At 34.1% G+C, this 8,738-nt stretch overlaps 1 non-coding gene across 1 annotated transcript; it reads right to left on the bottom strand.

Annotated features, from left to right (window-relative positions):
- Positions 1 to 453: 453 nt before the first annotated feature.
- On the bottom strand, positions 454 to 556 carry LOC112135062 (small nucleolar RNA U13). Its single transcript, XR_002916375.1, has one exon. It is a non-coding gene; the product is annotated as a small nucleolar RNA U13 (small nucleolar RNA).
- Positions 557 to 8,738: the final 8,182 nt, after the last annotated feature.

The raw sequence follows: 8,738 nt of genomic DNA, 5'->3' as shown, positions 1-8,738 counted from the left end.
CTCAGGAAAAAATGAAACAAAATAAAAGAATAGAAAATAGGATGTAACAAGAAACTTTTTTCCTTTTGATTCTTTTCATGTCAAAGGGCCAGAAAGCTAGAAAGTTATTGTTTGAAAATATATTTTGTAGTAGGAAATATCTTAGCTTGTTATAAAGTGTAAGTCTTATATTAGTAAGAGTTCCATAACAATTGTATGGCAAATCCTCTTGATAATGAGATTCTCACTTTCTATTTCTGTACAAACAATTCTGAGATCATCTCCAAATGTACTTGTCTCTGAGAATATTTTTGAAGACAAAAAATATGAGACAAGTGTATGAGCGGAAAATAAAAAACAATGTAAACTTTAGTTAATTTATTAATTTATATTTTTTGCATGATTTGAGATGGACAAGTCTACTTCTATATTACTAGACAAGTGTATTTCCTCTAGTACTTTTTTTTCTTTTTACATCAGAAGGATAATATGCTGATGTCATAAAATGTTTGAGGGAGATACATCTCACACACAAATGTGAAAACCTAATGATCACACTTATAAACTACAAAAGGATTCTCCTCCAGTCCTTTAATCATGGTTATTTATACATCTTTTTCATTAATTTAGAAGTGACCATCACATTGTAAATTTAAATCTCAATGGAGTGAGGAAAGAAAGAACAGGTTAAATTTAAATAAGACAGAAAAGAAATACCAAGAACCACCATGTCAGTCCTAGCTCCTGCCTGCTCACATCTGCATAGGCAACTATCACAGGTCCATTTTCTGAGCACATGCTAGCTTCACCCAACATGAAGCAACCTAAACCCCAACTGCCCTAAGTAATTTTCTTGGAATTTCTCCATTTCCCTTGTGTTATGTTGATATCTTATGACCCTGAGGATTTTTTCTCACTCTTCTTATGTAGACTAAGGGTCTGTGTTAGTCTGGGAGGGAAGGGAACTGTTAGGACAATGTTTTGAAGTGGCACAACTGTTTCAAATGCTTCTTTAACAATGTCCAGGAAAACTGATTATTTATGATATCTCTTTTTCTTTAGTCCTAGAATCTAGACAGAAATTTCTTGATAATAGGAAGAGTCCTCAACATTATCTTTTATATAAAAAGCACATATCCACGAAAATCAAATGTTACTAATTTCATACTAAAGACGAGAAACAAAAATATTCAAATTCCTATCGTATGCAATTATAGATTCTTGGTAGAATACTCAGTGTGTTATGAATATTCTAGAAAATATAGAAAATATCTCATTTATTAATGAAAAGATGTAGAAAGCATTTTATTTTTTAGTTTATTTACAATTCTATTCCCAAAAATAACAGTCAAATAACACTCACCAGATTTTTGTTAACCTCTGCATTATCGATTGAATGTTTACTTCCCTGCAAAACTCTTATGTTGAAATTCTCACCCCAAGTTTCATGGTATTGAGAGATAGAACCTTACAGATGTAAATTTAGGTCATGAGGGTGGGGTCTTCATGAATGGGATTAATGCTCGTATAAAAGAGACCCCAGAAAGCTTTCTTACTCTCTTTCCACCCTGTGAGAATACAATGAAAGAACAGCAGTCTGCAAGCTGAAAGAGGTTCTCAACAGAACCCGACTATGCTAGCACCGTGATCTTGGCTTCTAGCTTCCAGAGCTATGAGAAATCAATTAATATTGTTTATAAGCTACTCACTCTATGGTAATTTGTTACAGCAGCCCAAACTAAGACACTTTGCAAGCAATTTTTGTACTTCCCATTTGCTTCCATTCTCTGTCTCTATTACACATGTGCATACATTTGCTCCTAATTGAATTTAATACATTGTTTTGTAATTATTGTTGCAGTTCCTTCTCAATTGATAAAGTGCACTACATTCCATATTTTTAATGATATAAATAAAAAGCAGTTTCTATATTCTAATAAATAATCATTTAAAATATTCAAAAGAATACCTATTTAAAATCAGATTCTTAATATTTGACACTAAAACATACAATCATGTTAAACAAATATATTTTCAATAGAAAAAAGTTAAAAAATAAATATAAAAACTATAATCTTTATAAATTTCTAAATCAGTAACAAAATTAGAAATAAGGCACAATATAATATGCACCTAAATACATAAAGACATGCTTGCAATGTAAGTAAGTTTTTGTATTTAATCCTGACTTTAAAACAAAGCACCAATAGATATGTTTTCATTGCTATTCTTGATTTTGTGAACTTGTTTACTTTGGGGAGGATTCTTTCAGCAGTTAGTAATGTAGTCCTCTTGAGAAATGCTCTAGATAGGTTGCCTTAGGAAGTACTTAGTTTTATTGAATAATATGTCAATGCCAGATATCTCTTATAAGAAACTTGATTTCTCTGGGAAATGTGTTCATTTGTGTGGCTTTTAGATAAATCAGTTTGGAAAATGGTCAGGAGGCATTTCAGCTCTTTTTCATTGCTTTTGTAAAAAGTATTATGGGCACTGTCACAATTTTACTGGGAACTCTAGATGAATTAGAGTTGTGAAGGTTACTGAAAACAAACTCTAAATTCCTTATAAACTATAGGAAGAAACACTGAAAACCAATAAAATATTCAGCAAATATAAAATAATAAAATAATTTCTAAAATAAACTAACAGGAGAGTGACTAGACGTAAAATGCAGGTTTTGAGTACCAATAAAGTGTTTCAATAATCTAGAAAGATACTTATCTAACATCCATTCTCAGCTACATCCTCCCCAACAAAGTTAGAAACAAATACCCCCGCCCATCTCTCTGGAAGTTAAAATGAGAGGACAGGTGATTTTATAAACACTTAACAGAACACTTGAAATCTACCTCAAATGAAACTATAGACAACATATACTCAATGAAATGGGATTAGTATCAGATTAAAAATAATCATACAGTTAAAAATAACAATACATACTTATGTATAGAATATTGAGATTATTAGTGATATATAAATTCCAGCTTTGCCAAAGTAAATTGTTAGAAGACTGAAAGGGGAAAATTGTAATAATATAAAAGAATCATCTAGAAAAATTTATCTATAGATAATAAGCATTCCTAAGTAGAGAACAGAAAGAAACCTCACAGTAGCTAAAAGCAGTAATACAGACACTGGAAAAAATATAGTAAAACAGGATCAAATTTCACTGAATGAAGTTTATAATTCAGATGTAAAATATCATAATCTCTTTAATTCCAGGCTAGCAATGTTTCTGCCCATGCAACATTTTCAAAAACCTTATTGGTCGCCTGTGCAATTCATGGGGGTCCAAGCCATTAGACAAGAGGTTCCTCCAAAGATCTTTTTAGGATAACTCATCTTTATTCTTGGCTTCTGCTGAGATAGTTGATTGAATCCATGAGTCACACACATAATCCTTTTAGCAAAAGTTGTCTAGCTATACCCTTGGCATTCTTCTAACCACATGCTTGCTCATCTTGGTTATCTGGAGAGGTTGAGAGTTTTCCAAATTAACAAGTTTTAGTTCTTTTTCATTAAAATGTCTTTTCTCTGTTTCTTTCTTTTTTCTTTTCTTTTTCCTTCCTTCCTTCCTTCCTTTCTCTTTCTTTCTTCTTTCTTTCTATTTTTTTTTTTTTTTTTTTTTTTTACATTTTACTATAAGCTGTAAGGAGGAAGTAAGGTCATACCTTCCACAATTTGCCTGAAAATCTCCTCAGCTCAGTATTCATGTTTATTTCTGACAGGATCTACTTTCCATCCAATGGTAGAACACAGTTGAGGCAAGTTTCCTGCCACTTCATGATAAGGATCTTCTTCCTTTCATCATCCAGTTCTATGTGCCTCATTTCCATGTGAGCTTTCACCAGAAGCACATGTAACATTCATATTTCTCTTTCTTTTTTTTTTTTTTTTTTTTTGAGACGGAGTCTCATTCTGTGCCCCAGGCTGTAGTGCAGTGGCGCGATCTCGGCTCACTGCAAGCTCCGCCTCCTGGGTTCACGCCATTCTCCTGCCTCAGCCTCCCGAGTAGGTGGGACTACAGGTGCCTGCCACCATGCCCAGCTAATTTTCTGTACTTTTAGTAGAGACAGGTTTCACCGTGTTAGCCAGGATGGTCTCGATCTCCTGACCTCGTGATCCGCCCACCTCGGCCTCCCAAAGTGCTGGGATTGCAGGCATGAGCCACCGTGCCTGACCAACATTCATGTTTCTTAGCAATTCCTTATTTGTGACAATACATGTAACTTTGTAATGATGAAAGCATTCTGTACAGTTATTACTTATTTGAGCTCTCATCACAGTTGCCTTTAACAATCTATATTTATACCAATAATCTCAGAAATCTAGTATTTTCTATTTTGTGTCTCAGAAATACTTAGCTTCTGTTCATTACATAATTCCAAAGCCATTTCTAAATTTTTAATATTTGTTAAAGCATCTCCCCACTTCCTGGTACCAAAATTGGTATCAGTCAGGGTTTTCTAAGGAAACAGAATATATATAAATATGTATTATTTATTTCAAAGAATTCACCTATATAATTTTGAGAGTCAGCAAGTCTCGAATCTGAAAGGCATGCTGGTAATTTGCAGGCAAAAGCTAATGTTGCAGACTTTTTTCCTTAAACTTTTAGTTTCAGGGGTATATGTGCAGCTTTGTTATATAGGTAAATTGCATGTCACAGGGGTTTAATGTACAGGTTATTTTGTCACCCAGGTAATAAGCATAGTATACAAAAGGTAGTTTTTCAATCCTCACCTTCCTCCCACCCTCCATCCTCTAGTAGGTCCCCTTGTCTATTATTCCCTTGTGTGTGTTCATGTATACTCAATATTTTAGCTCCCACTTATAAGTGAGAACATGCTATATTTGGTATTCTCTTCCTGAGATATTTTCCTTAGGATAATGACCTCCAGATAATGTTGCTGCAAAGGACATGATCTCATTCTTTTCATGGCTACGTAGTATTCCATGGTATATATGTACACATTTTCTTCATCCAACCTACCATCGATGGGTATCTAGGTTGATTCCATGTCTTTGCTTGTGAATAGTTCTGCAGTAAACATACATGTGCATATACCTTTATGGTAAAATGATTTGTATTCCTTTCGGTATATACCCAATAATGGGATTGTTTGGTCGAATGGTAGTTCTGTTTATCACCACACTGCTTTCCACAACGGCTGAACTAATTTACATTCTCACCAGAAGCATATAAGTGTTTCCTTTTCTTCGCAAATTTGCCAGCATCTGTTATTTTTTTACTTTTTATTAATAGCCATTCTTATTAGTATGTTGCAGTCTTGAGGCAGTATTTCCTATTCAAAACTCTGATAAACTTCGGTTTTGCTCTAAGGCCTTTCAAGTGATTAAAAAACATCCACCAACATTATGAAGGTACTCTCCTTTACTTTTAAGGTCAACTGATTATAAATGTTTACCAATCTACAGAATACCTTCACAGCAACACCAAGATCCATGTTTGATCAAATTACTGGGTAATATATCCTGGCCAAATTTATACATAAAACTGTCATATTTGCCATATAGGCTTTCTTAAATTTACTTTCTTGAAAGTTGTAATACGGAATCTTAGATTAGGCTTTGAAAAGCCTCTTGAATCTAGAAAGACAAGCCAAAAATTTACCACAAGATAATGCATATAGTTGCTATAAATGTGGGAAAATTCCTTTCTTTCTGAAGTTCCCAAAATATCACAAGGTTACTAGACCTTCCAGGAATTATTTTCGTAATGCATCCCTAAGACTTGATAGACTATAAGCCAGGTACCAGGGAAGTTATCCCAAGAGAGTTCTGTAAGCATTGCCTCCCTAGAATTGGCCTCAGTTCCTTAGAAGTGTGTTGTAATATCAAAATAAATGAACATCATTCTCAAATATGATATTTCAGGCAAGGCCTTGGCTGTAAAACCAAAGTTATCAAGTATGTCTTTGTATTAAGGTGGATAGATTCAAATCAAAGCTATGCGAATAACTATATTGCCCCGACAACAAGAATATTCAATAAGAACTTCTAAATTCTGGAGGGCTCAGGTAGGAGAAAAAATTGTCCTTATTAAATATTTTGTCTTCAGCTTACAAAAGCATACTCCACTAAATTATTATAAGTTATATTTACTGATAAAAAAGATGAAATGTTTGATAACATACTCAGAAAATAGTATCTTAAAACAGCAGCAATATTCCAAACAATACCCATGATCATCTTTTATCAGTTAACTCTGTCCTATGTAATTAATTTTTGTTCCAACTCATGTTGAGTTAACATTCTGATGAATCCACTTTTTTCTCTACTAGAAATGTAAAAATCCTGATTTAGTTCATTGGTATAGTCTCAAAATTGCTTAAATAATACCATCAGAGGCCTGTACCCCCAAATACCTGATATAGTGCATTTCTACAGGTCTCTGAGATAGTCCTTGTCTGTTGCAGATAAAGCACTCTCACATGTAACTGATGCAAGAGCTTTTAGGGAAGCATCATAATGAAACAAAAAAGTCGATTACAAAAATCATGAAATGGCTGTAGTTAACTTAAATTGGTAATTTTTTTTTTTTTTTTTTTGAGATGGAGTCTTGCTCTGTCACCCAGGCTGGAGTGCCCTGGCCTGATCTGGGCTCACTGCAACCTCTGCCTCCAAGGTTCAAGCGATTCTCCTGCCTCTGCTTCCAGAGTAGCTGGGGCTAGAGGCGTGTGCCACCACACCGAGCTAATTTTTGTATTTTCAGTAGAGACAAGATTTCACCATGTTGGCCAGGCTGGTGTCAAACTCCCTACCTCAAGTGATCTGCCCACCTCGGCCTCCCAAACTACAGAGATTACAGGCATGATCCACTGTGCCCAGCCCAAAATTAGTAATTTTCAACAGCAAAAGATGTAATGAGAGCTTATTATGAGAATAACATAACTGACAACAAAGTTTTAGATAAAAATCTATAAATAATAATGTATTCCATTTTCAAAGAAGAGTAGATATAAGTGGCTTATAAAATAAACATGATTTACAGAAAAAACTGCATATAATAATCCTGATATAATATCTCATAAATATATTAGGCATATTTTTAGAATATACTAAGAAAGTATCAATGTTATATAGCAAAGAGATTCAGTAAGTCTGGAACAAGCCTAAATATCTTTATAATAACAAAACTCCATAGGTTAGGAGTGTGACTCCTACATTGAAAATTACTGGCTAAGAAGATGCTAGATTCACATTAAAGAAGTAAAGTTGCAACCAAGTTAACATTTTAAAAATAATTGCAATTATGACTGATATACTGTGTTGTCTAAGCGGATAGAATCATTTCACAAACAACAAAGGCACTGATAAATTTTCAGCACTTTTCATGTGCCATAAAATTTTCTGAAATATTCATATATAAGTTTGTACCTATACTAATATACCCACGGGAAAGCTGAGTATCTCTTTTTATTTGACCACCCTTACTATGTAACTTATGAATAGTAACATATCAAGTAAGTTGGGTTATTTCTTGCAAATTTCTTTTTAAAAGATGAAAAAAATAAATCCTTTGTGATTTTCCATGGGCCCTCTGGGAAACTTGAAAGACAATTATATGTGCAAAAGATATCAGTTAACATTTGATTTTGGGAAGGCAAAGTATCAAAAGTTTTGAGAATAGTTGAACATTCAGTTGAGGTATGATTATAGGTTACTGAGAAACAATGCATGGCTGTCTAGTTAAACAATTGACAATATTGGTACCAAAACAGAGATATAGATCAATGGAACAGGACAGATCCCTCAGAAATAACACCACACATCTACAACCATCTGATTTTTGACAAACCTGAGAAAAACAAGAAATGGGGAAAGGATTCCCTATTTAATAAATGGTGCTGGGAAAACTGGCTAGCCATACATAGAAAGCTGAAACTGGATCCCTTCCTTACATCTTATACAAAAATTAATTCAAGATGGATTAAAGACTTAAATGTTAGACCTAAAACCATAAAAACCCTAGAAGAAAACCTAGGCAATACCCTTCAGGACATAGGCATGGGCAAGGACTTCATGACTAAAACACCAAAAGCAATGGCAACAAAAGCCAAAATTGACAAATGGGATCTAATGAAACTAAAGAGCTTCTGCACAGCAAAAGAAACTACCATCAGAGTGAACAGGCAACCTACAGAATGGGAGAAAGTTTTTGCAATCTACCCATCTGACGAAGGGCTAATATCCAGAATCTACAAAGAACTTAAACAAATTTGCAAGAAAAAAACAAAAAACCCCATCAAAAAGAGGGCAAAGGATATGAACAGACACTTCTCAAAAGAAGACATTTATGCAGGCAATAGATACATGAAAAAATTCTCATTATCACTGGCCATCAGAGAAAATCAGAACCACAAGGAGATGCCATCTCACACCAGTTAGAACGGTGATCATTAAAAAGTCAGGAAACAACAGGTGCTGGAGAGGACATGGAGAAATAGGAACACTTTTACATTGTTGGTGGGAGTGTAAACTAGTTGAACCATTGTGGAAGACAGTGTGGCGATTCCTCAAGGATCTAGAACTAGAAAACCATTTGACCCAGCAATCCCTTTACTGGGTATATACTCAAAGGATTATAAATCATGATACTATAAAGACACATGCATACATATGTTTATTGGGGCACTATTTACAATAACAAAGACTTGGAACCAAGCCAAATGTCCAACAATGATAGACTGGATTAAGAAAATGTGGCACATATACACCATGGAATACTATGC

This window comes from Pongo abelii, chromosome 13, assembly GCF_028885655.2.
Source record: "Pongo abelii isolate AG06213 chromosome 13, NHGRI_mPonAbe1-v2.0_pri, whole genome shotgun sequence".
NCBI classification, from domain to species: domain Eukaryota; kingdom Metazoa; phylum Chordata; class Mammalia; order Primates; family Hominidae; genus Pongo; species Pongo abelii.
Note: the sequence above shows the minus strand (reverse complement) of the source record. Positions and strands in the feature narration are given on the sequence as shown.